The sequence below is a fragment of the Podarcis cretensis genome (genome assembly GCF_951804945.1).
Source record: "Podarcis cretensis genome assembly, chromosome: 3".
Taxonomy (NCBI): Eukaryota; Metazoa; Chordata; class Lepidosauria; order Squamata; family Lacertidae; genus Podarcis; species Podarcis cretensis.
The window spans coordinates 18285509-18310990 of NC_137172.1; the positions used below are offsets into that span (position 1 = coordinate 18285509).

General features: G+C 44.4%; 1 protein-coding gene and 1 long non-coding RNA gene across 14 annotated transcripts in view; one reads left to right on the plus strand and one right to left on the minus strand.

The window, feature by feature from the left end:
* LOC307211921 (uncharacterized protein) overlaps nucleotides 1–25482 on the minus strand; it is a 340964-nt gene that overhangs the window by 20146 nt on the left and 295336 nt on the right. For 7 of the 13 annotated variants that reach the window (XR_013836598.1, XR_013836599.1, XR_013836600.1 and 4 more), the window contains one exon: nucleotides 18384–19529. The gene's annotated coding sequence lies outside the window, so the exon portion shown is untranslated. Of the gene's footprint in view, nucleotides 1–17381; nucleotides 19530–20895; nucleotides 21714–21960; nucleotides 22099–25482 lie in introns of those variants that run through there. The other 6 variants (XR_013836595.1, XR_013836596.1, XR_013836597.1 and 3 more) reach the window with 4 other exon arrangements.
* LOC307212130 lies at nucleotides 12397–18242 on the plus strand. The gene is made up of 2 exons (XR_013836855.1): nucleotides 12397–13112; nucleotides 17684–18242. It is a non-coding gene; the product is annotated as an uncharacterized lncRNA (long non-coding RNA).

Genomic DNA, 25482 nt, shown 5'->3' on the forward strand with positions numbered 1-25482 from the left:
TTATTTTTTTTTACCCTTGACAATATAGTTAAAATGCAAATTTTTCAAATTTCAGCTTGTAAAGGACAATCTGTTCTCCACTCACAAAACATTTACCCCATAACATTTTGGCTCACATGAGCCACCCACACAGAAACCAAAACAAGCTGTTAGGAGAAAATAGTAAGAGCATTTGACTATTGTCCCCATTTAAAAAAAAATTAAGAAAAGAAAAATCCACCCTTCTTTACACTGCACCATAACTTGTTTCAGTATGTGTGATATCTTGCGAGATTTGAGAAAGCAAAATGTGTTTAGGAAATGTTAGAAAGTGTCATTGTCATATGGAACCATTTGAAATCTATGTCAATCTTTTCTCACCTCGGGATATAAGATGTGTGAAATAGTTTTGGAAGCATTGCTGGATATAAGGGTAATGGATCTGACCAGTCCCTGAGAGCCCCATGCAAGAGCAGGATATGACTATGTGTTTGTATTGTAATATAAAGTTTGGCAAATGCAATTAAATGATGTAATTTTCATCATCTGTCTCACACCAGGGGCTCTAACCTTACATATGAAGTTGCCTTTTCTGAATCAGAGCATTGGTACAGCCAGCTCTTTCCTGTCTGCACCGTGTCCCAGTGTGGACATCTTGCTAAACCATAGTTTAGTGTGACAACAAGGAGCTACAGTGAACCTCAGGCTTGAGCATCCCACACACAACTCCAATGCAGCCACAAGGGAGAGCTGGGTAGATTATGTTTCCAGTTTAGTTTACTGCAGCTTCTTGTGTTGTCCAAACCCAACAAACTCTGGTAAATGTTAACTGTGTTTTGTTTGAAACAACTCAACTTTAAACCATCTCTTATGGAGCTGCCATGTTTAAACAAAGCACCTTTAACATTAACCACAGTTTAGGGCATGGGTCAGCAAACTGGATCAGGCGCAATTGCCTTCTGGATCTGGCCCATGGACGGTCAGGGAATGGCTGCATGGATTGCCAGTGTGCGCCTTCTTTCCCGCTCCCTCAGATGGTGCCAGCGCCAGCGCCTCCTCCCTCCCTCCTCCTGGCTTCTCTCCGCCCTGCCTAGAGGAGGAAGGGGGCTGGGCTTTGTTGGTGTTAGCAGCAGCAGCGCTTGAGTGGCCGCCATTTTAAGCAGCCCCTCTCCGGAGCCCTTTCGCATCGTCCCTCTGCCGCCGCTACCACCAGCCCCTGCCGCTTACAAGACACAGGTAAGCAGCCACTGGGGCTCGTGGTGCTCTTGCATCTCTCCCCCCCCCAAAAGAAAATATAGTCCAGCCCCCCACAAGGTCTGAGGGACAGTGGACCAGCCCCCTGCTGAAAAAACTTGTTGACCCCTGGTTTAGGGTTTGGATGACACAGTGATGATGTACAGTCTAAAAACAAAATAAAAAAATTCCTTCCAGTAGCACCTTAGAGACCAACTAAGTTTGTCATTGGTATGAGCTTTCATGTGGATGCACACTTCTTCAGATACATGCACACAAAAGTGTGCATGCACACAAAAGCTCATACCAATGACAAACTTAGCTGATCTCTAAGGTGCTACTGGAAGGAATTTTTTTATTTTGTTTCGACTGCAGCAGACCAACACAGCTGTAAGTCTAAAAACAAACATATATATTCAAAACATTAAAACAAAAATGCAACCAGAACCCAGGAAAACAGCAATATTTAAACACACAAAAGCATATCAAACTAAATTTCAGAGGTTTCAATGACATAAAATGGGGTCCAGCTTCATGGGTCAGGAAAACCCTGGGTAGAAAGCAAAGTCTTCAAAAGATTTCTGAAGCAAGTGATGGTTGCCACTTCATTTATGGCAGAGGGAAGCGCATTCCACAGTACAATGGTAAAAATAGAAAATGCCTGCTTTGGGCTCACCTCCCTATGATGTTCTGCCTGGTGGGGTACCACAAGTAGAATTTCCCCAACTGATCTAAGTGATCTTAGAGGCCTATACAGAAATAAGTGGTCCTTCAGGTAAACCGGTCCCCAAGATGTTCAAGGCTTCATATGTTAGACAGCAAGACCTTGAGCACAGCTCAGTAGCTGATTGGCAGCCACTGAATTTCCCCCAGCACAGGTGTAATATGTGTGCTTCCAGGAGCTCCACTCCACAAACTGGGCACAGAATTCTGCACAGCTTCTGGATCAATCACAAGGGAAGACACACACACAGAGCAGTCGTAGTTGCAGATACCTGAAATGCCAGTCAAGCTTACAGGGTCCCCAGATGACTCCATCCACCATTCTTGGGTCATGCTGTGTGGAATGTGGTTTGTGTGAGCATCATGGCAGAGCAGTTGGATAGTGTATAGTAGTCAGGAGAAGCACATCAGGAGTTATTCACACTAACAGAATAATAACAAATGGCTGGGGAAACATGTTTGATTTCTTTGTGGAAAGGCCCTATGCATCTTTTGAAATTTGATGGGAAATTGGAATTAATTTTGCAAACCAGCTAGGTGGTGTTGCAAGCCTCCATTCTCAGAGCATCCCAGAGCAATAGGAAGCTGCCTTAATGTCAAACCACAAAAGCAACTGAGATAACCATATGACAAATATCCATAGTTGCAAAGTAAAATGTTGCAAAAAATAAAAATCATCCACCCACAAAACAATCTGTATGTGGCGAAGGAACAAAATGTAAATTACTGTGAAGGGCAAATATTTTTTTTAGATTTGCAGTGTGTGTGTGTGTGTGTGTGTGTTTCTGCTTGGCAAACCTAGATAGAGATGCAGCTGCAAAAAGCCAATTGAAGCAAAGAATATAAGAAGTGAACAGAACAATATAAAGCAGGCGGAGCCAATGTAGTGTTTTCTGGATGTTGCTAGACTCAAACTCCCGTAATCATCCTCCATTCGCATGGGGCTTGGGGAGTTGGAGCAGAAGCTCTCTTACCCTACTTCCCCACATCATGCATGATTTTATATGCCTTTGAAATGTCTTCCTTTAGCTGCATTTCCTACCCCACCCCCAAAACTAAGGCTAAAATTCCATAGCTCAGGGATGGGGAATCCTTTTTTTTTATGAAGGGATGTTAACCCATGGGGAAAATCAATTGCAGGCTTTGTGAGTCTCCTTCTACTCCGCTTTAAGTCTCCAAGGTTGGAGTCTCCAAGACTGGAGACTTAAAGAGAGAAGGGGAAAGCTGAGCCCTTTGAAAGTCTCCCCCTCAGTGCTATTTTTCTAGAAGAAGAAGAAGAAGAAGAAGAAGAAGAAGAAGAAGAAGAAGAAGAAGAAGAAGAATAGTAGTAGTAGTAGTTTGGATTTGATATCCCGCTTTATCACTACCCGAAGGAGTCTCAAAGCGGCTATCTCCTTTTCCTTCCTCCCCAACAACACACACACACTCTGTGAGGTGAGTGAGGCTGACAGACTTCTAAGAAGTGTGACTAGCTCAAGGTCACCCAGCAGCTGCATGTGGAGGAGCGGGGAAGCAAACCCGATTCACCAGATTATGAGTCTACCGCTCTTAACCACTACACCACACTGGCTGCCAGTGCTCTCCATGAGCTTCTCCCTTGTTCTCTTAGAATGGCAATGGTGCCCACCTGAGAAGTGCTGGAGCTCCAGCTGAAAAAAGGCCCTGCCCCCTCCACCTTTAAGTCCGCAATCTCAGAGGCTTAAAAGGGAAGCACAAGGAGACTTGGAAAAGGTTTTGCGAGTCTCTGCCTGCTCCCGCTTTAAGTCTCCAAGATTGGGAATTTGAAGGTGAAAGGTGGAAACTCACAGCCTCTGAGATCTCAGGCTTAAGAGGGAAGCATGGGGAGACCCACATCCACATTCAAAGCAGTGTACTGAAATGCAACATAAAAACAAATAGAACTGTATAAAAACAGACAGCCTGCTTCTTGAGCATTTGTCCTAATTTGTTTGCAGGGAGATTAGATGATGTCAACATTTTAATGAATATTCACTCGGAATTGATTTTGGGGAGGCTAAACAATGCTGCCCCAAAACAAGTGTTATCCCACATGTACCACTGCATGTTTCCTATCACTTTCCTTATCATAAGAAGTCTGGTCATTTGGGGAAGTGGGTTTGTTGTGCAAGAGCTCCAAACCAGCTTTAGCCGTGCAACTTGAATTTGCCGGTATATGATTGAATCCCAGCTGAAATCATGACAGGCTGGAAGTGCCTCCAAACAGGAATTGATGAATAATAGCATCCAATCTTATGAGTCAGGGAAAGCCTGGGTAAAAAAAAAGTGTTTTCACAAGATGCCTGAAACAGCTGGTTTCTGCTTCGCATGCAGCAGAAGGAAGGGCATTCCAGAGTGCAGGGGGCAACAGCAGAAAATGCTAATTCTTGGGATACCACCCAACTGATCTACAGTATCAGTTTTTGAGATGGTGTGGACCTGCACTATATATGGTCTCCTCGCAGATTCACCAAAGGCATTATCATGTTTCAACTCCCTCCTAGCTTATCAAACCTTGGTTATAGCTCATGGTTAGAGAGGAGGTGACTTAACTGCAAACTCAGGTTCAGACGACCCGCTAAACCTTGGCTGAGTTCAGAGCATCACAGAAATAAAAATGGCGAGGGAACACAGTGGCTGCAAGCTCCTCTCCAGGAGCCTGCATGTTTGTGCAGACCCAATAGGCAGTAGTTTGGGTTACCATGACATGCGAACCAGACCACTGAGTCTGGCCAACCAGAGGTGACACAACCACCTCTTCTGTCGCTTTTTTGGCCTCTGTGATGTCACAAAGAGGCTAGCCAGTCCCATGCCAGGCCATGGAGAATTAATATGGAAGACCTTAGGGTTACAAGACGCATAAGCACTTTTTAATAAATTGAACAATTACGGTCATACCTCGAGTTACAGCCGCTTCAGGTTGTGTTTTTTCGGGTTGCGGATCACCGAAACCCGGAAGTACTGGAACAGGTTACTTCTGGGTTTTGGCGGTCGCACATGTGCAGAAGCACTAAATTGCGCTTTGCGCATGTGCAGAAGCTCTGAATCGCAACCAGCACATGTGCAGACACGGGTTGCGAACGCTGTGGGTTACAAACATGCATCCCGCACGGATCACATTCACAACCCGAGACTCCACTGTATTGCCCAAGGACCTCTTGATCCCTTACATCACTGCCTGATCACTGAGGTCTTAGGAGGAGTCACAGTTATAGTAGTGGCCCCCATGGCTTAGATGTATGGCTTGTAACCAGTAGGAATGGTGCATTCAGCATTGTGGGCCGAATTTTATAGAATTCCCTTCTGTTTGAAGTCAGTCAGGCCCTCTCCCTGTTGATCTTCCAGCGTCTACTGAATTCTGGTGTTTAACTCATTTTTATTTGCATTGTATTGAGTTTCTTGTGCACTGCTGAGAGAATATTGTAAGTGGGGTATACAGTGGTACCTCGGGTTAAGTACTTAATTCGTTCTGGAGGTCTGTTCTTAACCTGAAACTGTTCTTAACCTGAAGCACCACTTTAACTAATGGGGCCTCCTGTTGCTGCTGTAGCCCTGGAGCATGATTTCTGTTCTCATCCTGAGACAAAGTTCTTAACCTGAAGCACTATTTATGGGTTAGCGGAGTCTGTAACCTGAAGCGTATGTAACCCGAGGTACCACTCTACATTGTTGGAATAAATAAATATTGCCTGATTTTTATGAGCTTTGAAACAACGCCACTGTTCAAATCAGGCGAGCAGCTTCAGAACCTTTCACTAGAAAGCCCCTGGACACAGCCAGACAGTAAGATGTGTCTTACAATATATTTATGCTGTTCTTTTTAGCTGCTTTTTTGACTCCCCTTACCAGCAGGGAGAAAGATGTCCAGTTCTGGAGCACCTCACTTTATTAATGAAGGCAGCCATGTTACTTAAATAAAATACTCCATCTGGGATAGTAACACTTTTAATTGCTCTTGTGGGGGGACTAGCAAGAAGGCACATTTATCATTGCTGAGTCCTCCCCTTCTGCAGGGATAATACTGTCATCGCTGAGTAAGGATGGCGGACTGGTGGTTAATGAGCACAACTACCGTCTCTCAAGTTTGGGTATGACAGGAAAGTGGGTGTCAACAACTACTACCAGGGAATGCAGATAATTCTCAAGAGATCTCAGCTGGTTCTCTATTTAAACTCCTCTGACAGTGATGTGATTTCTGAGCACAGTTAATGCCTAGCCTGGTTTCCTGTTTCCCAGAGTGGGTATTCTGAGACCCAAACTACAGATTATACCAGAGCCACTTATAAGGTTGACACAACAGCTGTTGCTCTGCTGCAAAAAAACATCCTTGAAATGGGCTGGTTTCAAGCAGAGAATCTGCTTGCAGGTTGGGGCAGATGAGAGATGTTAGGGATGGAAGAGAAATTTAGTTTGGCTGGGATTTTAATGTGAACCTACCTATTTCGCACATTCCAAAACAACGTGCAAGCTTAAATAGGTATCCTTCAAAATTCACACCGTGGTGCAGTTCATTAACCAAGTACTGTGTACAAAAAAGTCCGTATTTTGGGGGAGTGAGCATGAAATGTGTGTATTAGTGAAAATAATAAATAAAAGGCCTTCTATTCACTTGCATAAATGTGTATCTCAGGCGAAACAGCATACAAAAATGTGCCTCTTGGGAGAAACTGGCACTTAAATTCTTGGAAATTTTCATGAGGACTTAAAAAAAAATGCAGACAGATGCAGACTCAAGACTAGAAGAATGAGAAAATGAGAGAAACACAAATTGACAAATATGTCCACCCCCTGGAGGGGTTTGGGGAGAAAGCAGGAGGTAGGTAAAGGGTAAGGCCACCCCTCTGCTGATTCCCTGTTGCAAATCAACCCCTATCAAGGGATCTTTGGTACTGAGCAGCACCCACTGGGTTAATGTTACATGCGGCTTCCATCTGATTTTACCCAGTGATGGTGAAATCAGTTGGAAGTGGAGAGCTTAAAGGGAGAAAGTTGGGGGAGAGGGTTAAGCACCCTCTCATATCTATCACCACTGCACATTTGCCCCTCCTGAAGTTGCTTTGAAGATGTATGTAGCCATTTGGACAACATTACACATGTCTACAGGGGACGCGGGTGGTGCTGTGGGTTAAACCACAGAGCCTAGGACTTGCCGATCAGAAGGTCGGCAGTTCAAATCCCCATGAGGGGGTGAGCTCCCGTTGCTCGGTTCCTGCTCCTGCCAACCTAGCAGTTCAAAAGCACGTCAAAGTGCAAGTAGATAAATAGGTACCGCTCCGGCAGGAAGGTAAACGGCGTTTCCGTGCGCTGCTCTGGTTCGCCAGAAGCGGCTTAGTCATGCTGGCCACATGACCCAGAAGCTGTACGCCGGCTCCCTCGGCCAGTAAAGCGAGATGAGCGCCGCAACCCCAGAGTCGGCCACGACTGGACCTAATGGTCAGGGGTCCCCTTTACCCTTTACTTTACACATGTCTACACTGTAACATTGGGCCTGAACACTTCGTCTTAGCATAGGTTTAGGTTGATGGAATGCCCACAGCTACGTCATCCCCGGACAAATGTCATGATGGACAGTGTGCCCACTCCTTCCATCATCAAACTGTTCTATCAAGAAGCCTCCCTAACGAGCAACCAAAGTCTCCCCTGCTCTAACTTGTCTAATAGATCTAGGTCTTTCCACTAGTATGTATCAGGGATTCTCGCTGCCTACTTAACGGAGGGGAACTAATTTTGCAGTTCCTGTTGCCTGAAAAACTGGGAGCAAAAAATATTTGTCAATATATTGCAAATTACCACACAGGGCGCCTCCAAGCTGGTGCTTTGTTGACAATAATATTCTGGACACAATTAATACTGCGCAGGTGGTGATTTGTTCTACTTTGTGTGTTCAGCGATGCTTCCCGGTCCAATCTCGCTACTGATGTTCAGAGGGGTTATATAGTGCAACAAAAGCGAAACAAAAATAAAGCAGAACATTTCTGGTATAAAAAGTTATGGGATTTCAGCAGAAAGTTAGGGGATATGCACTGGCTGGAAATGAAGCAGTGTGACCACTGTGAAAATGGGAAAGTATATGGCAAACCATAATGAATATGCAATAAAAAGCACATATGGAGGAACTCTTAGTCTGCAAGTAGATCCTGATCTGCTTTCTGACCACGCCTGGCGCCTGCTTTACAAGAACCCAACTTTATGGTGTATATCTAGTGTGTGTGAATGTATGAATATATCCCACCATTCACCAAAAGGTCCCAGGTCAGAATACAGGGTTACTCATATAAAACCATGATTATAACAGTAAAGTGTGTGTGTGTGTGTGTGTGTGTGTGTGTGTGTGTGACAATTCCAAATAATACCTGTTACGCTGTCAGTACAAGTTCATAAGAGTAGGTTGAGTGCTGACCAGCAAAATTTAATTTTAGATTCACATCTATACCGCTTGAAAACAGGTTTATGCAAACAAATGTATGTGTCACTTTCTGATTTATTGTTCCTTCTAATGTGGTATGGCAACTGGCACTTTTTCACAAATGTGAGATGAGTTGATGTCAAAGATGAGGCAGAAAATTCATACAGAAAGTAGTGGCGCATGTTTTGCCTTAAAATAGCACAATTAGCATGTTTGATGCTCATAGTAATTCTCCGTGCCTCTACAGCACTATAGAAAGGTCAAGGAGTTTCACATAATTCTTCTATCATCCTTACACCCACCCTGTAAGGTTGGCATAATTACCCCCGGGTTGCAAAAGGAGATTGAGCAGTGCAAGAAGCTGACTTGCCTATGGCTATCTAGCAAGTTTACTCGGCCCAGTATACCTGAAGGAGCATCTCCACCCCCATCATTCTGCCCGGACGCTGAGGTCCAGTGCCGAGGGCCTTCTGGTGGTTCCCTCATTGCGAGAAGGCATAGGGCCTTCTTGGTAGTGGCGCCCGCCCTGTGGAACGCCCTCCCATCAGATGTCAAAGAGATAAACAACTACTTGACATTCAGAAGACATCTGAAGGCAGCCCTGTTCAGGGAATTTTTTAATGTGTGGCATTTTAGTGTATTTTTGGTCTCTGTTGGAAGCTGCCCAGAGTGGCTGGGGAAACCCAGCCAGATGGGCGGGGTACAAATAATAAATTATTATTATTATTATTATTATTACTACTACTACTACTACTACTACTACTACTACTACTATTACTGTATGAGCAAGGTGAGATTTGGTTGTGTTGTGTGCCCCTCTCCCTACTCACTGCTTCATAAGCTAGAACTAAATCATCCCTTTTTCAGTGTGGTACAAGAGAGTGCCTGTAGCTGAAGAGCCTGGCCACTGAATCAGGCCAGTAGCCCATCTAGTCCAGCATCCTGGTCTCACAGTGGCCAGCTAGATGCCTATGGGAATGTCACAAACAGGACTTGAACTGCAAAAGCTCGGGTAAGCTTTGCCCACTCTTTCCTCCAAATGTGTCCCTCCTCGTAGGAGCATAAAATATGTGGAAGCGAGTGGATTTGCACTGTGAAAACCCAAGCAGACTGCACAGAGTTCCAGAAGCATCTTCTCAAAGTATAAAAGGCTCTCTCCCCATGTGTGATTCCCAGCAACACTGGAGTCTCACAAGATGGTGATTGTAGGCTGACTAATCCAGCCCCATCTGCACTATACTTTTGAAGCAGTATCATACCACTTTAAACAGTTGTGACTTCCACCAAAGAATCCTGTGATGTGCAGTTTGCTGAAGACACTGGGAATTATTCCCCGAGAATTGTTCACAGTGCCCAGAGTGGTTTTAACAATCAGCCCCTCTTCCCGCTGGGAATTTTAGCTCTCAGGGGTGAACAAGCATCTCCTAAGAACTCTCAGTACCCTTAATAAAGGATTCTTTGAAGGAAGACTTGACTGTATAAAGTTGTACGACAGTAAGAGCCAACCTAATTTTGCTTGTTTGCTTTTTACTCACTCCCCACCCTTCTTTGTCTAGCCTGATGGAGAATTTTGGAAAGCTCAAAAGTGTGCTTGGCATTTTCGTGACATTTTGGTTGGTTTTAATATAGATACTGCCCAACTGTGGGTTTGGGAGTTCTTTTCCGTATGGAGACTGGTTTTGGTTTTGACAGATTAGCATGTCTCCCACCCAGCCCAACAAGCTAACCTAGCAATTGTTCCCCACAAAATGTCACTACTTATTTCTGTTGGCGCTGCACAGAGTTATGTCCACAGACTCTAAGATCAAAGAATTTCACATCACTTTCATTAGTGCCACATTTGGCTTTCCTGGCCGTGGGTTCCCCCCCTCCTTCTCTTTTCTCTTCGTTGATGGTTGAGTTGAGGTAAATGACTGTTTCTGTGCGAGACCCCCTGACGAAACATCATGTTAAAATGAGGCCAGTTATCTTGCCAAATGTTTGCATTGCTTTGCATCAAGCATGACTCCCTCCTGTGCCAGAAATAATCTTACATGGCATTAATCAGATTTGCCGAGCAATTGAAGCAATAATTCCTCTCTCAGCACAGATTTAACTGGATTTTAAAACTCCTGCCATGCAGGAAACATTGCCTGGTTAAGCCGATGCATCCTGTTGGGGGTAGATGCAAACTAAATAAAAGTTCTAAATTATGAACAACAAAAGAAGTGAACATTTTTTCTAAATTGCCTCTTGCAGAATGCTGGAAGACTGTGGGGCCCTCCACAACGGTGTGTTTTTGTGGGTATATGCTGCCATAAGAGTGCCTAAGTGATGGTTCTATACTAGACTGACCATACATTATTCTGGTTTATTGTTCTGTAATGCTTCCCCCGTGTTATTGTGTTATGGCCTACTGGGTTGCTGTTGTTTTATCCTGCTTTTGTTGCACTGTAGCATCCACCAAGTGTGGTGGGGTGTCCCGTACTGCAGAGCACAAGGAGGGTTTTTAAAAAGCCCCCTTCTGCAACCCCTCTCCCAAGCTGCTATTAACCCTAGCTAGGAAACTTCCAGTTGTCTTTGTCCATGGAGTTTTCTTGGCAGGGATACTGGAGTGGCTTGCCGGTTCCTGCTCCAGGTGGATCACGTTTGGTCAAAACTCTCCACTATGATCTGATCTGTCCATCTTGGGTGGCCCTGCACGGCATAGCTCATAGCTTCTCTGAGTTATTCAAGCTCCTTTGCTACGGCAAACAGTGATCCGTGAAGGGATAAGATTGAGGAAAGATGGAGGGTACAAGGAGAAGAGGACGACAGAGGATGAGATGGTTGGACAGTGTTCTCGAAGCTACCAGCATGAGTTTGACCAAACTGTGGGAGGCAGTGGAAGACAGAAGTGCTTGCCGTGCTCTGGTCCATGGGGTCATGAAGAGTCAGACACGACTAAACAACAACAACAACAACAGGCAACTTCCAGAGCTGCCGATCAGTTTCCATCAGGGTCATGGCAGAACAAATGGGTTAAACCCCATCCCTACAGACTGTACTCTCTGTACCTCCTGACAGCTAAACATGTTAAAAATAAGGAGTGGAGAAAGTTTTTCAGTGTGTGTGGGGGGGTCACAATACCTTAGTGGGAAGTTATTGCCAGGTGCATTCCAAAAGTGAGCAGGGCCACACAATACTTTACAACACACACCTCTTAATACACAACACACACTTGATGCACTGTCACAGACACACAAAGACTATAACCTCCCTCTACACCTCTCCATACAGGTTCCCCCCACTCTTCAGCTGATCCACATAGATCAGCTAAGGAGGGAGTTGCTTTCATCCCCTTTGCCAACATACCACAGGGATCTACAGGATCATCTGAGGAGTAGGGAGGTCTCAGTTTTCATCCCCATCCTGGAAAACACCCAATGGAGTGCTGCAATTGGAAGGAAATCAGTCTACAGGGTTGTTGCTTTATCACCATTAAAAGAAAGAAAACGGAAGAGGCTGTTAGGTTAGCTGAAATGGCTTCATGGGCCAGATCTGGTCTGCAGCCATATACCTCCACCCAACATTAAGCACAAATACATATTTAAGCTCACAGCTGTTCACAGATCCCAGCAGCTCCTGACACAAAGCTAGCTACGAGCAGGTAGAGTGGTTTTTGGGGGGAGGGGGAGAGAACTCTACTTCGATAGAGGTTTCTAAAACCATGCATAGTGTGAAGACAGTGGATAGAGGGAGAAATTTACAGTAAAAGCCTCCCTTGAAAGAGGAAAAACCTTGTCTAATAACTAGGAAGGAAAGTGAGGAAGCAACTCAGAACCAAGTAAGTAAAACTAAATTGTAGACAATGAGAATTGAGGAATGCCTTATACAAGAACAGTACGTCCAACTAGAGCAGGAAGCCCTCTTATGGTCAAGAAGGGTCCACTAGGTGGGTGAAGTCAGTCCCAGGTTTGAGGATATTTCACCAAGTACCACCTGCAGTTTTGTGGCTCACCACATGAGGCAGCTGTTTACATATCTCAGACAAGTTACTAGATACGACTTTTTTTTAGTTTAGGGAGGGAGACAGCCAAATGGAAAAGTGATAAAGGTTTCTAAAATTGTGCACAGTGTGTGGAGAAGTAGATAGATAGAAACACTTCTCCCTCTCTTGGAATATTAGAAATTGGAAGTACCTGTGAGATTCACTGACAGTAGCTTCTTTGGTGGCAAAATACTCTTCACTTTGAGTATTCATTGTGCAGGATTCTTTGCCACTGGGTGCCACTGGGTCAAGAGCTTAGATGGCTGTTACAGATTAGATTAGAGCAAAACCCTGCTCATAGGGAGGTCAACAGCCCTCTCCTGCTATTGTTCCCCTGCAAAAACACTCAGAAGCAAATGGCTGAACTAGAATTTATTTAAAAATTTACTAGAATTTATTCTCTGCCACCCCAGCTCTCTAAATTAGCATAGCAAAGCCAGGAAGATTGTGATCACTACTAATACCTCTGCTGTGGTGGATCGTCACCGTTCTTATCTTTTATACATTTGAGCTTTGGTTAGAAAGGCCACAGACTACCTCTCTCTCTCCATTGCGTGGCCTTCTAACCCTACTGTTTACATTTTTTATCCTTCAATGTGCACATGAGCGCTAGACGATAACACATCACGAGTCTGACAAAGCCAACAGATTATGCCACAATACATGGTTAGTCATAAAGGTGCTGTCTACAAGATTCTTTTTTGATGCGACAACAACCTTGCACCGTTGCGTGCCACTATGAGGTGTTGGTGGACAAGCCTACAGGTACTCGTAGGACTGCCTTGCTATGCTTCTCTTCATTCCAGGCTGGGTGGCCTCAGAGTATTTTGATGAGTGGCTGGAGTGGTTAAAGTGTCAGAGTAGGACCCAGGAGACCAGGGTTCGAGTCTCCACTCAGCCATGAAGCTCACTGGGTGGCCTTGGGCTTTTACCTCACAGAGTTGTTGAAGGCTCTGTTGTCTCCTCCTCCAGATTCACCCCACACAGGTCTCAGTAACGCACACTAGGTTGGCTCCCTCATTCAGTATCCAATTCTGGATCCGTAAGGACTCGTTGTGAACCAACCTGGCAGTGCACTGCCAGACTGTTGACTACAGAGGCAGAACAACTGAATCACAGGAAGGGTGAGGGATAATAAGTAGACCCCTGACCCCTGTCCTTCCTTTGTAACTGCCTGCTCACCCACACACCATATTTCGCCAGTCCTGTAACTGCCTGAATTAAAGTTCCTTCCACCCTCTTTCTGGTCTTATTTTCCCAAAAGCACATGCCAACAACAGAATCCAACAGTAGGGTAACACACCAACCCATTGTGCAAGTGTGCTTTCTAGGATAGCATCCAGTTCCTACATAGGTTGCCCTCCCTTAATGTAAGCTCTCACCAGAAGATAGATGAGGATAAGTTGGAAACAAAACACCCTCTTGACAAGATCTCTCTCTCTCACCAAGGAGGGTCCATCAAATTCGCACACACCACGCTCTCATAGCGCTCACATAAATGCAAATTCAAACAAAGAGAAAAGGGTAGTGTCCTCACTACAGACCCCAAGGATCCTCCCCTTCCTGTGTTATCCTGCTGCACTGCAAGTCCTTATTAAGTAGCTAAAAGGTAAAGGGACCCCTGACCATTAGGTCCAGTCGTGGCTGACTCTGGGGTTGCGGCACTCATCTCGCTTTATTGGCCGAGGGAGCCGGCGTACAGCTTCCAGGTCATGTGGCCAGCATGACTAAGCCGCTTCTGGCAAACCAGAGCAGTGCACGGAAACTCCGTTTACCTTCCTGCTGGAGTGGCACCTATTTATCTACTTGTACTTTGATGTGCTTTTGAACTGCTAGGTTGGCAGGAGCAAGGACCGAGCAACAGGAGCTCACCCCATCGCGGGGATTCGAACCGCTGACCTTCTGATCGGCAAGTCCTAGACTCTGTGGTTTAACCCAGAGCCACCCACGTCCCTTAAGTAGCTAGATGGCGGCAAATGAGCTACAGGCGCTGCTGCTGCCTCTCCCCCTCCTTGCAGATTCTGCCAAGACCCAGGGATGCAAAGGTTGTAGGGCAGCCAGGGAAAGGGTGGGCAGGTCTTTCCCAACTTCCATGCTCCTTATATGTTGTTATCAGTTGTGTTTTGATGTGTTTCCAGCTGCCTTGAGAAGGATAGCCCTGAAAGGTGGCTACAAATGCTGGAATTTAAAAAAAAAACAAAAAACAACAACAACCCACAACCTCAAGGGGTAGACTGCTGCTGTTATGTACTCTATATAGAACAACCACTGCTTGACTGTTTTTTGATCCAGTTCCAAGCAGATAAGCTGCAATGCAGTTTTCTTCCAACTTTCATATTCGTCTAGATCGACTACAATATCCAATAGGGTTTTGCATTCTGAGTAAGTGGCGCTCCTTTATCCAGTTTTTCATTCTGCAAATGATTTATGCAAGCTTAACTTTACACACTGTGAAGAACCCTATTGGTTTCAGAGGAGCTTACTCACAGCATGAGACATTAGCCGAATGCATAAATCATTGCAGAAGAGTGCTCTTTGAGGCCTATTTTCATTAGTATATATATTTTTGAACAGCAAATGCGAGGAATCGAAACTTGGAATTAGCAGCTAGTAAAACTTCCTTTCCAGGATCCAACTGCTTTGGTGAGGCATTACATGGCACTACCTTGTGTTTTTGTGTCACACTGTTAACATTCCTAGCACTGATGTGGTGCTATAATTTAGTGCTTTTAATTGGGCAAACATTGCCAGTCCAGACCATATTTCAGAAATATAGCATTAACAAAAATGTTCAACATCTGTGTTTTTATAGGAATGTTTACCTACCTTAGAGTCAGTGGTGGGAGACCAGAAAAGGGATAATAAGTCAGGATTTTTGTCAAGTTTCATGTGCCGGTCAACATTTGCACAGTAGTCCGCAGTGAGGTGTTGAAAAGCAAGTTGTTAACCGGTGATAAGAATTCCACATTTGTTGTTTTCTTAAACAATGGTCACCTTTCTTTACAGTTAGTTTTATCACCATAGCCATATATTTGAATTTCAGCAAAAGGGGGGAGGGTGGAACTGTGTACCCCAAATGCTGTACCAACCAATTTATAATGAGATTAACATCTTGGTCCTTTAAATGCTTTTGCAGCAGTTGTGCAAACAGTGGCGTATGCCTCTCCAGCTTACAGATGCATCTTGTTTTTATGGGCCTGGCTACTCATTTGCTTCTTCCCAACCTCAGGTTCTGATGTAGCCTGGCATTTAATGGTGAACAAATATGAGGGGACATAAAGTTGTTAAGTTTCCTTTTTGACGTGGTGCTTCTGTGTCTTTTAACAGCCTGACACCCAGAAATCAAGCAGGTGTATCTTTTCCAGACATGCATATTTATATGTTGTTACAATAACATTATTATATTATATTATATTATATTATATTATATTATATTATATTATTATATTACTTTGTATAATCATAGAATCATATCATAGAATTGTAGAGTTGGAAGGGACCACGAAGGCATTCTCTGTGGCAGTCCCTAATTTGTTGAATTCCCTCCCCAAAGGGTTATGTCTGGCACCTTCATTGTTCAGCTGTTACATATTGTCCATTGTTATGCTGAAGATGCACCTCTTTACCCCATGCTTTGATGCTTGCTCTGTCTATCTGTCTGTCTATCTATCTATCTATCATCTATCTATCTACTTTCTATCTATCTATCTATCTATCTATCTATCTATCTAATCTATCATCTATCTATCCTATCTATTCTATCTATCTATCATCTATAGAACACATTGTAGTTGTGACGGTAACTTGTTTGAATTTTTTTAATGCTGTTGTTGTAACCTACTCTGGGACATTCTAGTGACAACAACAATTTACCACCTTTTCTCTTTGCCTTGCAACTTTAGACATTATTGATTATTACTTAATATATACTCATGTACAGGCTGCCTGACAATACAAGAAGACTAGTCCCTGCCTCAAGGAACTTACAATCTAAAATCCAATACAGGTGAAAGAAACAACAGAGGAAGAGGAAAATTTATTCTGAAAAACTTTCACCAGCCACTGTTGATTTAATAATAATAATAATAATAATTTATTATTTGTACCCTGCCCATCTGGCTGGGTTTCCCCAGCCACTCTGGGCGGCTTCCAACAAGGATGAAAAATACACTAAAATGTCACATATTAAAAACTTCCCTGAACAGGGCTGCCTTCAGATGTCTTCTGAATGTCAGGTAGTTGTTTATTGCTTTGACATCTGATGGGAGGGCATTCCACAGGGTGGGCGCCACTACCGAGAAGGCCCTCTGCCTGGTTCCCTGTAACTTGACCTCTCGCAGTGAGGGAACCGCCAGAAGGCCCTCGGAGCTGGACCTCAGTGTCCGGGCAGAACGATGGGGGAGGAGACGCTCCTTCAGGTATACTGGACCGAGGCCGTTTAGGGCTTTAAAGGTCAGCACCAACACTTTGAATTGTGCTCGGAAACGTACTGGGAGCCAATGTAGGTCTTTCAAGACCGGTGTTATATGGTCTCGGCGGCCGCTCCCAGTCACCAGTCTAGCTGCCGCATTCTGGATTAGTTGTAGTTTCCGGGTCACCTTCAAAGGTAGCCCCACGTAGAGCGCATTGCAGTAGTCCAAGCGGGAGATAACCAGAGCATGTACCACTCTGGCGAGACAGTCTGCAGGCAGATAGGGTCTCAGCCTACGTACCAGATGGAGCTGGTAAACAGCTGCCCTGGATACAGATTTGACCTGTGCCTCCATGGACAGCTGTGAGTCCAAAATGACTCCCAGGCTGCGCACCTGGTCCTTCAGGGGCACAGTTACCCCATTCAGGACCAGGGAATCCTCCACACCTGCCCGCCTCCTGTCCCCCAAAAACAGTACTTCTGTCTTGTCAGGATTCAACCTCAATCTGTTAGCCGCCATCCATCCTCCAACCGCTTCCAGACACTCACACAGGACCTTCACCGCCTTCACTGGTTCTGATTTAAAAGAGAGGTAGAGCTGGGTATCATCTGCATACTAATAGTCTCTCAAACAATAACTGTTGTCATATTTTAAGGTTTATTAATGTGTGTGTGTGTGTCCTACTATTTTTTCTAGAAAGTTTTTTTTTTAACTTTAATTTGTATGTCACTTTGGGCACACCGATAAAGAAAAAGTGAGTCCTAAATCATAGAAATAAATGTAAATACATTTCCCAGAAACCAATTCAGCTTATCTTTACAATGGCTGGGACAAATGAAATAAACCCAGTCTTTTCCTTAGTCTTATGTTAATTGGTTTCTTTCCTATTGTTGCACCGGTGACAATGCTGAACTTTATCTGTAGGATCAGTCTCCAGAAGAAGAAGAAGAAGAAGAAGAAAATTGCTGATGGGTCTGTTTACTTGAATACAGGGATGGATGCAGTCCCAGGAGGCACCAAAATAATGCTGCAAATGGAGCAAAGCTTGTGTAGCTGATACCTTGGAGGCCTGTTGTAATAAATGCCCAGCTCTCTTGGGAATCAGGGAAGACAAAGCAGCATGCAGCATAGGCATCTGTGTGTGAATTTTCTCAGTGTACCTAGAGTCCATTGCAGTCATGTGAGCTTTGTTCGCTGGCCCTTTTCTCTTTTCAGTTGTCAATATTAGCACCAGAAGTGACTTCTGACTTCATGGGAACCAGGAGGGGGAGAGGGGTGAGTCATTGCTCTTTTAAGCCACATAAGCGCGCTCTCATGGCATGGCTTTTAAAAGCAACACAAAGAATTGGATCTATATGGGTTCATCCCAGCCAGATGCTGAATTCCTTATGGGAGAAGCTGACCGTGCTCCATTCCCACACAAATCAATGAATGAGCCTCACCATGGGATGCAGAATCCGAGCTCTCCCCTGCCCAACACACACACACAAAATAATCACTCACTTGGCACATGACAAAAACAACCATGCAAAAAATAATGGTGATGATGTTATACTTCGGTACTTTCTGAAATCTGCAAATGACAAAACAGTCCTTGCAAAAATCCAGAACAGAAAACATAGCACAGAGGAGGCAATTATTGCAATGTGTATTTCTTAAAATAAATGTGATCTGTAGAAAGGTGTCAGCAAAAGTACGTGCATCTTTGGAAAGAGAAAAAGGCACTTTTAAAAGTGCAAGGTCCTGCAGCTTTAGAAGCACGGGTATCCTGCCAGGAAAAAAACAACCCCCAAGGTGCCAGTGCAGAGCCAGTGTAGTGTAGTGGTTAAAGCGCTGGGAGACCAGTGTTCAAATTTCCACTTGACTACAATGCTCACTGGGTTACCTTGGGCCACTCACTGTCTCTTGGCCTAACCGACCTCATGGGGTTGTTGTTGGGGGGCGGGGTTAACATGAAGAAAAGAACCATGTAGCCCACCTTGAGACCCTTGGAGGAGAGGTGGGAAATGAAGGGAAATTAAGCACTTGAAAAAGTAACTGATGCGAGTGCAATCCTATGCATTACTTACTCAAAAGTTGTAAGTGCCATTGGATGGGATCAACGAACTGATCCCACTAGCAAAAGACTTCACAAGGACTTAACTGTGATTCCTGTATTGCGGGCGTTGGACTCGATGACCATTGGGGTCCCTTCCAGCTCCACAATTCTATGATTTTATTACTTTTGCAAGCACAACATGGCTTTTTCCCCTCCCAGGAATTCCCCTTGTGCCCATGAAAAATTGGATCTGGGGGGTCAAGAGAATCCCCAGCACACAAGGGTGTGTGTGTGTGTTTTACCTGACAGGCTGAAAAGCTTCTGCTGTTGGAATGATTGCCATAGGGCTATGTTCAATTCTTCCCATTGTAGCCAATGGTGTGGCTTCCTGGTAAGTGTGTTTAGGATTTTAGCCTTGCTGTGTATATAAGCTATCAATGCCACGAACAGGGGTGGCAGAGATTCTCACCACCACCACCTCTGTGTTCCAAATACTGAAGCTGACCTGCACATCAGCAGAAACTCACTTCAACAGTCTGTAGCTGAGTGTCCTCCAGCACACTTGAGTGCAGCACATTAGTTCGGAGATTGCAGGGCAAGTCATGCAGCACACCCAGTTCCAACACCTCACTGTTGCTCATCCGTATCTTCTGCCTGAAGGCAGCTGCCTCACTCTGCCAGTCATGGGGAAAGCCCTGTTTCATCAGATGCACTTGATGTTCCCCTGTTCTCCTGAAAAGCAACACAGGTTACCTCAAATAATAATAATAATAATAATAATAATAATAATAATAATAATAATAATAATAATTTATTTATACCCCACCCTACCCAGCCAAGACCGGGCTCAGGGGGGCTAACACCAGGTATAAAAACAATTGATTAAAATACAACTTAAAAACAAGGTTAAAATACAACATTAAAATGTAGCCTCATTTCAGTAGAAACTCAAATAAAAAACTTTTGGGGATGAAAACATCAAATCTTCACCAAGGCCAACTATCCAGACTGGTCCAATGTGGGCCAGAAAAAAGCCAGGGAAGTCCCCAAATATGAGTTCTCCATCACAGAAGGAGAAAGGAAAAAGGAATGAGGGGGAGGGGATCAAGTTGATTCCAAGCCAAAGGCTTGTCTTACAGGCCCTGCGGAAAGACATCAGATCCAGCAGGACCCTGGTCTCAAGAGACAGAGTGTTCCACCATGCCGGAGCCAGTGTTGAAAAGGCCCTGGCTCTGGTTCACAAGTGAAGAAAAGCCAGCAAGAATAGAATGTAGTCCTCAAATCAGCTTGATATATTAACACAGCAGCTTAAGAACTCAAAAGGAAGACATCATTAATAATATTTGTAGGCTTCTCCCTGCCCCAGTCCCCAAACAGCGGGAAACCCCAGGAGTGACACACCTGGGTTGTGTTTCCTTTGGATAGGGTGGCCATTCACAGTGCCACAAAAGAGAACAGTGATTTGCATCGAATTTGCTAGTGTATAGGTATAGATGCAGTTTTAGAAGCAATTGCTATAATTTAAATAGAGATACATCTCAACATAGTGGGGGAGACTGAACAAGCGACCTGTGTACCTGCTCAGTCTGCTTTGCAGGTAACGTCCAGGCCCCTGTTATTTTCTTGTGGTTCTTTATCTTAAGGCAGTACTTGAATTTCAAGTGGATGACCCCTTCAGATAGAGCAGTAGTTCCTAAACTTGGGTCTCCCGCTGTTTTGGACTACAACTCCCTAGCTAGCAGGACCCTAGCTAGCAGGAGCAGTGGTCAGGGATGATGGGAATTGTAGTCCCAAAACAGCGGGAGACCCAAGTTTGGGAAACACTGAGATAGGGAATTGTCTTCTGGCAACCCTTAAAGAAAGAAATAATAAACATGCATAGGATTATCCTGAAAAGCACTGAATGTGGGGCATAGGTTTCTCCTGTGCCACATTATACATTTTTGCAGGGTCAAAAAGGGCTTTGTTTCTGGTTGAGTGCAATAGTGCTGCCTAGTGGCATCCTAGAAAGCAGAATGAAGGCAGTTATGACAGGCTTTTGGAGAGACTTAAGCAAGCGATCCAGTGTGACTCAGGATTGTTGGGAACAAATGCTTACTAATGAGTCTGTAGCAACTCCCAATTGGGGATTTCACAGAGGAAGAAGGTTTGAAGGGGATTTCAGCTTTCTCATCTTTCTCATTTGGATTCATAGAGACCCCCCCTTTCATCTTAATTCCTGCAATACTGAAAACATTTATCCAATTTGTTCCTCAAATCCTAACGACCTGAAACTGAAAGAAATGGCAAAATCTGAGTGAACACAGATCAGATTGAAAGGCCATTTTCTCATCAGAGAGGATGTGTTCCAAACTGAGATTAATTCATCTACTGGCATCTTGGAATATTGTAACAAATCAGCTAGGAAAACTGGAAACATAATTTAGCCCATTTCACATTTTAGTAGCAAGGCAAATAAACGTCATTCATGGTAAAACAAGATTCAGAGCAATGTTCCAATTATATATTCAATTTAAATTGCAAAAAACCCCAATGTATTTTAATTTGTTGTTTTTAAATTGGGATGTATAGTGTGTTCGGGGATGGGTAGTATCTTTGATGAGGGTCTCCCACACTCTCATCTGTGGCTCCTAGAAGCTGTTAGCATGCAACAGCAGTCATACCCCAGGAACAGCTTTGATTGGCTGGCTAAACCAGGTGAGGATAGCTGATGGATCTCAAACCCTTGGTAAGTTAGGGGATTCCCCTGCATGTGAAGACAGACTCTGGCAGACTGAGCAGACAAGATCAATACTGCGTCCAACTGTCAAGAAGGTGGTTTCTACACGAGCTGTAGAGGGAAATGAGGAGCAGATAGGGCTTGTCAACCTGGGAAGGCAGCCCATGTAGATGGAAAACTCTGATCCTAAACCTCCACTGCCTTATAGCTATACAGTGGTACCTCGGGTTACATACGCTTCAGGTTACATACGCTTCAGGTTACACATTCCGCTAACCCAGAAATAGTGCTCCAGGTTAAGAACTTTGCTTCAGGATGAGAACAGAAATCGGGCTCCGGCAGTGCGGTGGCAGCAGGAGGCCCCATTAGCTAAAGTGGTGCTTCAGGTTCAGAACAGTTTCAGCTTCTTAAGTACGGACCTCCGAAACGAATTAAGTACTTAACCTGAAGTACCACTGTATTCATTTGTGAAAAAGGCTTCAGGAATAAACCCCAAGGAACAACCCATACCCACTGTCTTGTGGAACATCTTCAGGAAAAGAAAAGGCTAAGGCAGGGGTAGGCAACCTAAGGCCCGTGGGCCACAAGCCGTGGCCCACGTGGGTCGTTTAACCAGCCCACGAGCCGCCCCCAAACTGAGCTGCCTGCTCGGCGAGTCCCTGCACGCTGCACTAAACCGGTGCAGCATGGCACGGGGACTTGCTTCCACAGTGCCAGAAATTGTGTCTGTGCATGCGCAAATGCCAGAAATCGCATCTGCGCAGATGCCGAAAATCACGGGCGTGCGCACAATCCGACCCACAGAGGGATCTCCGCTAGAGTGAACCGGCCAAGGCAAGGTAAAGCTTGCTGTCCCCTGGGCTAAGGAGTAAACCCTGCATACATCTGAAGTGGAGTCCCTAAGGTGGTTGGACTACTGCAGCCAAGCTGGTGCAAAATGTATAGCATTGCTTTCCTTTGGACCACATCAGCAAAGCTGAAAGCCCAGGACCTCCATATAGACTGCCCAGATTTGCACCTCAGAGAAGTCACTTTGGTGCCGAAAATGCAACAAACTTTTACATATTTTACAATAGCTAGGGGTATAGGTGCTTATGGGAAATAATCTTTCAAGTTCTGAACATCAGATGGGGAAATGACTGCCATTTTGTTTTCCATAAATGTCATCTTAGCCCACATGCCTGCACCTCTAAAATTCATATTGAGTCCCCCTTCCACAGCCACTGCTCAGCTGCAGTAGCAAAGAGTTGCAGCGTACAATTCCACATGCCTGAAAAGTGGTCACCCGGTCTATTCCTGTTGTAGTTTGTACATTAACTTTGATACAGGTTGTGTTTGAAAAGCAAATAGCATTATTTACTCTCACACTGTCTCATTCTGAACAAGGGCATGCATTATTTATGTACTGTTCCCCAACTCTTTATATAGTGGAATACCTTCCTCACTTTCCCCCACTCTACAAGGACCATATTTGGCGAAGTGATGTGTGGCATAACTCAGGATTTCTCCTTCACTCTGTTTTCTAGACAGTATGTAGGCCTGCTCTCTAAGGTGGACAGTAGCTCCCTAGGAAAGGGCAGAATGGGCTTTCCCTGAGGGAACATAAGAAGCATAGATTCTGGATCAGACCAAAAGTCTATTTAGTTCCACATTCTGTTATTACAGTGGCCAACAACCGTCATAGCCCTCAATTTCTGTTCCCCAATGACTGGTATTACTAGAGGCATACTAGTGATACTTGCATTCATAAAAGTTAAGGAGTATGGTTGGTATCCGTCTGCCTTGGGAGGCAAAGGAGGAGTGCACCTTTGCGGGTGAGGTCAAACCATTAAGAGTTACAGCACCTGCTGTGGCTGTAGAGACCGATACAGGAAAGATATGTTTTGTTGCAGCTGGGGCCCATGAAGGCACTCGGTTGTGCTGATTTCTCTGAAAATGTGTTCTAAATCCTGCTTTATATCCTAAGGCAGGGGTCTGCAACCCGCGGCTCCGGAGCCGCATGTGGCTCTTTTACACCTTTGCCGCGGCTCCAGGGCGGATATTAGTGAGGGGAGGAGGCGCATTGTGCGCCCTGACACCTCCCACTGTGGCGGGCGCTGTACTGGCTGTGACGTCACATGGGGGCAGTGCGTGCGTTAGTCACGCACCGTCCCGACGTCACCTTCCCACCCGCTGTCAGATCGCGGCTCCGGAGATATATTTGTTTTAAATGTCGCAATGGTTTTGTGGCTCCCAGTTGTTTTTTTTCTTCAGAAACGGGTCCAAGTGGCTCTTTTTGTCTTAAAGGTTGCAGACCCCTGTCCTAAGGTAAGCATAGCTCTGCTGAAACAAGTTTAAGAACAAATATAGCCTCAGCCTTCAACCAGGTAAACCTCTAAACTATAGGCCTTTCAAATTAGATACAAATTACTATTATATTATTATAAATTATTGCTGTTTTAAATATATATATATGTTGTTCTTATTCATATTATTATTAGGTAGAAGCATCATTTGTGGAAACTGCATCCAGTATGTCTTGTTAGTGCAGTATTTAGTGTGTACAACATCTATTATACTCGAGATGATACTCTATCTTGGTTTTAAACATTTTTGACTAAAATGCTTTGTTAAAGATTAAGAGATTTCTTCAGAAGTCAGTTGTAAACATTATGGCTTTTTTGAAAAGTTGTCCATTTACTACTAGAAGAATCTCTGTGTCTTATCCTTTCATGAACCAGTTGTTTGCTTCTGGTTACGGCATGATACATGTTCAAATTATGTAACAGACTGTAGATAGGTGAAGGCAGATCATCAAGGTGGGTGGTAGGTGACTACCATGTAGAATAGTGAGAAGAACAAACAGTAAGATTATAGAGAGCATAGTCATCGGAGGTGACCAACAGCGGAATTGATTTCAAGAGGAGAGGACTTTTTTCCCCAGTGAGTGTGAAGCAAGGGATGGAATTAACAGAAATGTGTCTGGTTAGAATCATACGGGTATCAGTGGCATGCACTATGTGGGTGGATCTCAAGGGACCATCTGCCTGAGCCATGTTCTAGAAGTCATCAGTTTAATCAGGACCGCAAAAGCTGATTCTGAAGCCAAAAAACATATTCAGAAATATCACATGGTATGGTCTTCACATGACTATTGTGAATAAGCAATCACACTTGACTGCCCCCACTACTTGGGAAAAATATCACTGCCTATAGAAAATCTGTTCAGTCTGAAGAGTTGATGGTATATAGTTAATGACAAATTGGGTATGATACCAAATGTGGGTTAAAGTGGCTATGTTTATTTGATGACCTTTTTTTGGGAGGGGTGCCATGTTTGTCCCCCCCCCCCCCTTTCCCTCTGTCTTCTATGATTTGGGTTATATGCAGGTGTTTTACCCAATGGGTTGCTTTTCTTTTTTTGATGGGGTGGTGGTTCTGAGCACCACCAGTTTTTCTTCTGTGAAATGGGTATTTGGCCGAGAATAATTTTAATTAATTTTAATTTGAAAAATTAATTTGAATTAGTTTGGTAATGAATGTTTTTAGAGTGTTGTGTTGTGTTGTACTGTTTTATTGTTGTTAGCCGCCCTGAGCCTGGCTTCGGCTGGGGAGGGCGGGGTATAAATAAAATTTATTATTATTATTAATAATAATAATATGGATTTCCAAAATGGTTGGGGATCTCTGCCTTTATCTAACACATTGCCTTCAGATGTGGCGGAGGATGCTCCCCCATCCATAGTGTTGTAAGGAGAGCAAATGGGGCCTCTTTGCTCAGCTTTTGTAAAGAAATGGAAGCGGTGGACCATCTTGTCACTTGCCTCAGGCAGAAAAAATGTCAGGCCAGCAACAAAATGTGGAGGACCACAAGCCAATCCCGGCACTTGTCAGCTCTGTTAAAAACCATTGTCTTGAGTCTGAGCATCTTCCAGATGTTTTGGCCAAACCTCCTTCTTGCTTCTGAACATCTCACACCCCCTTCTG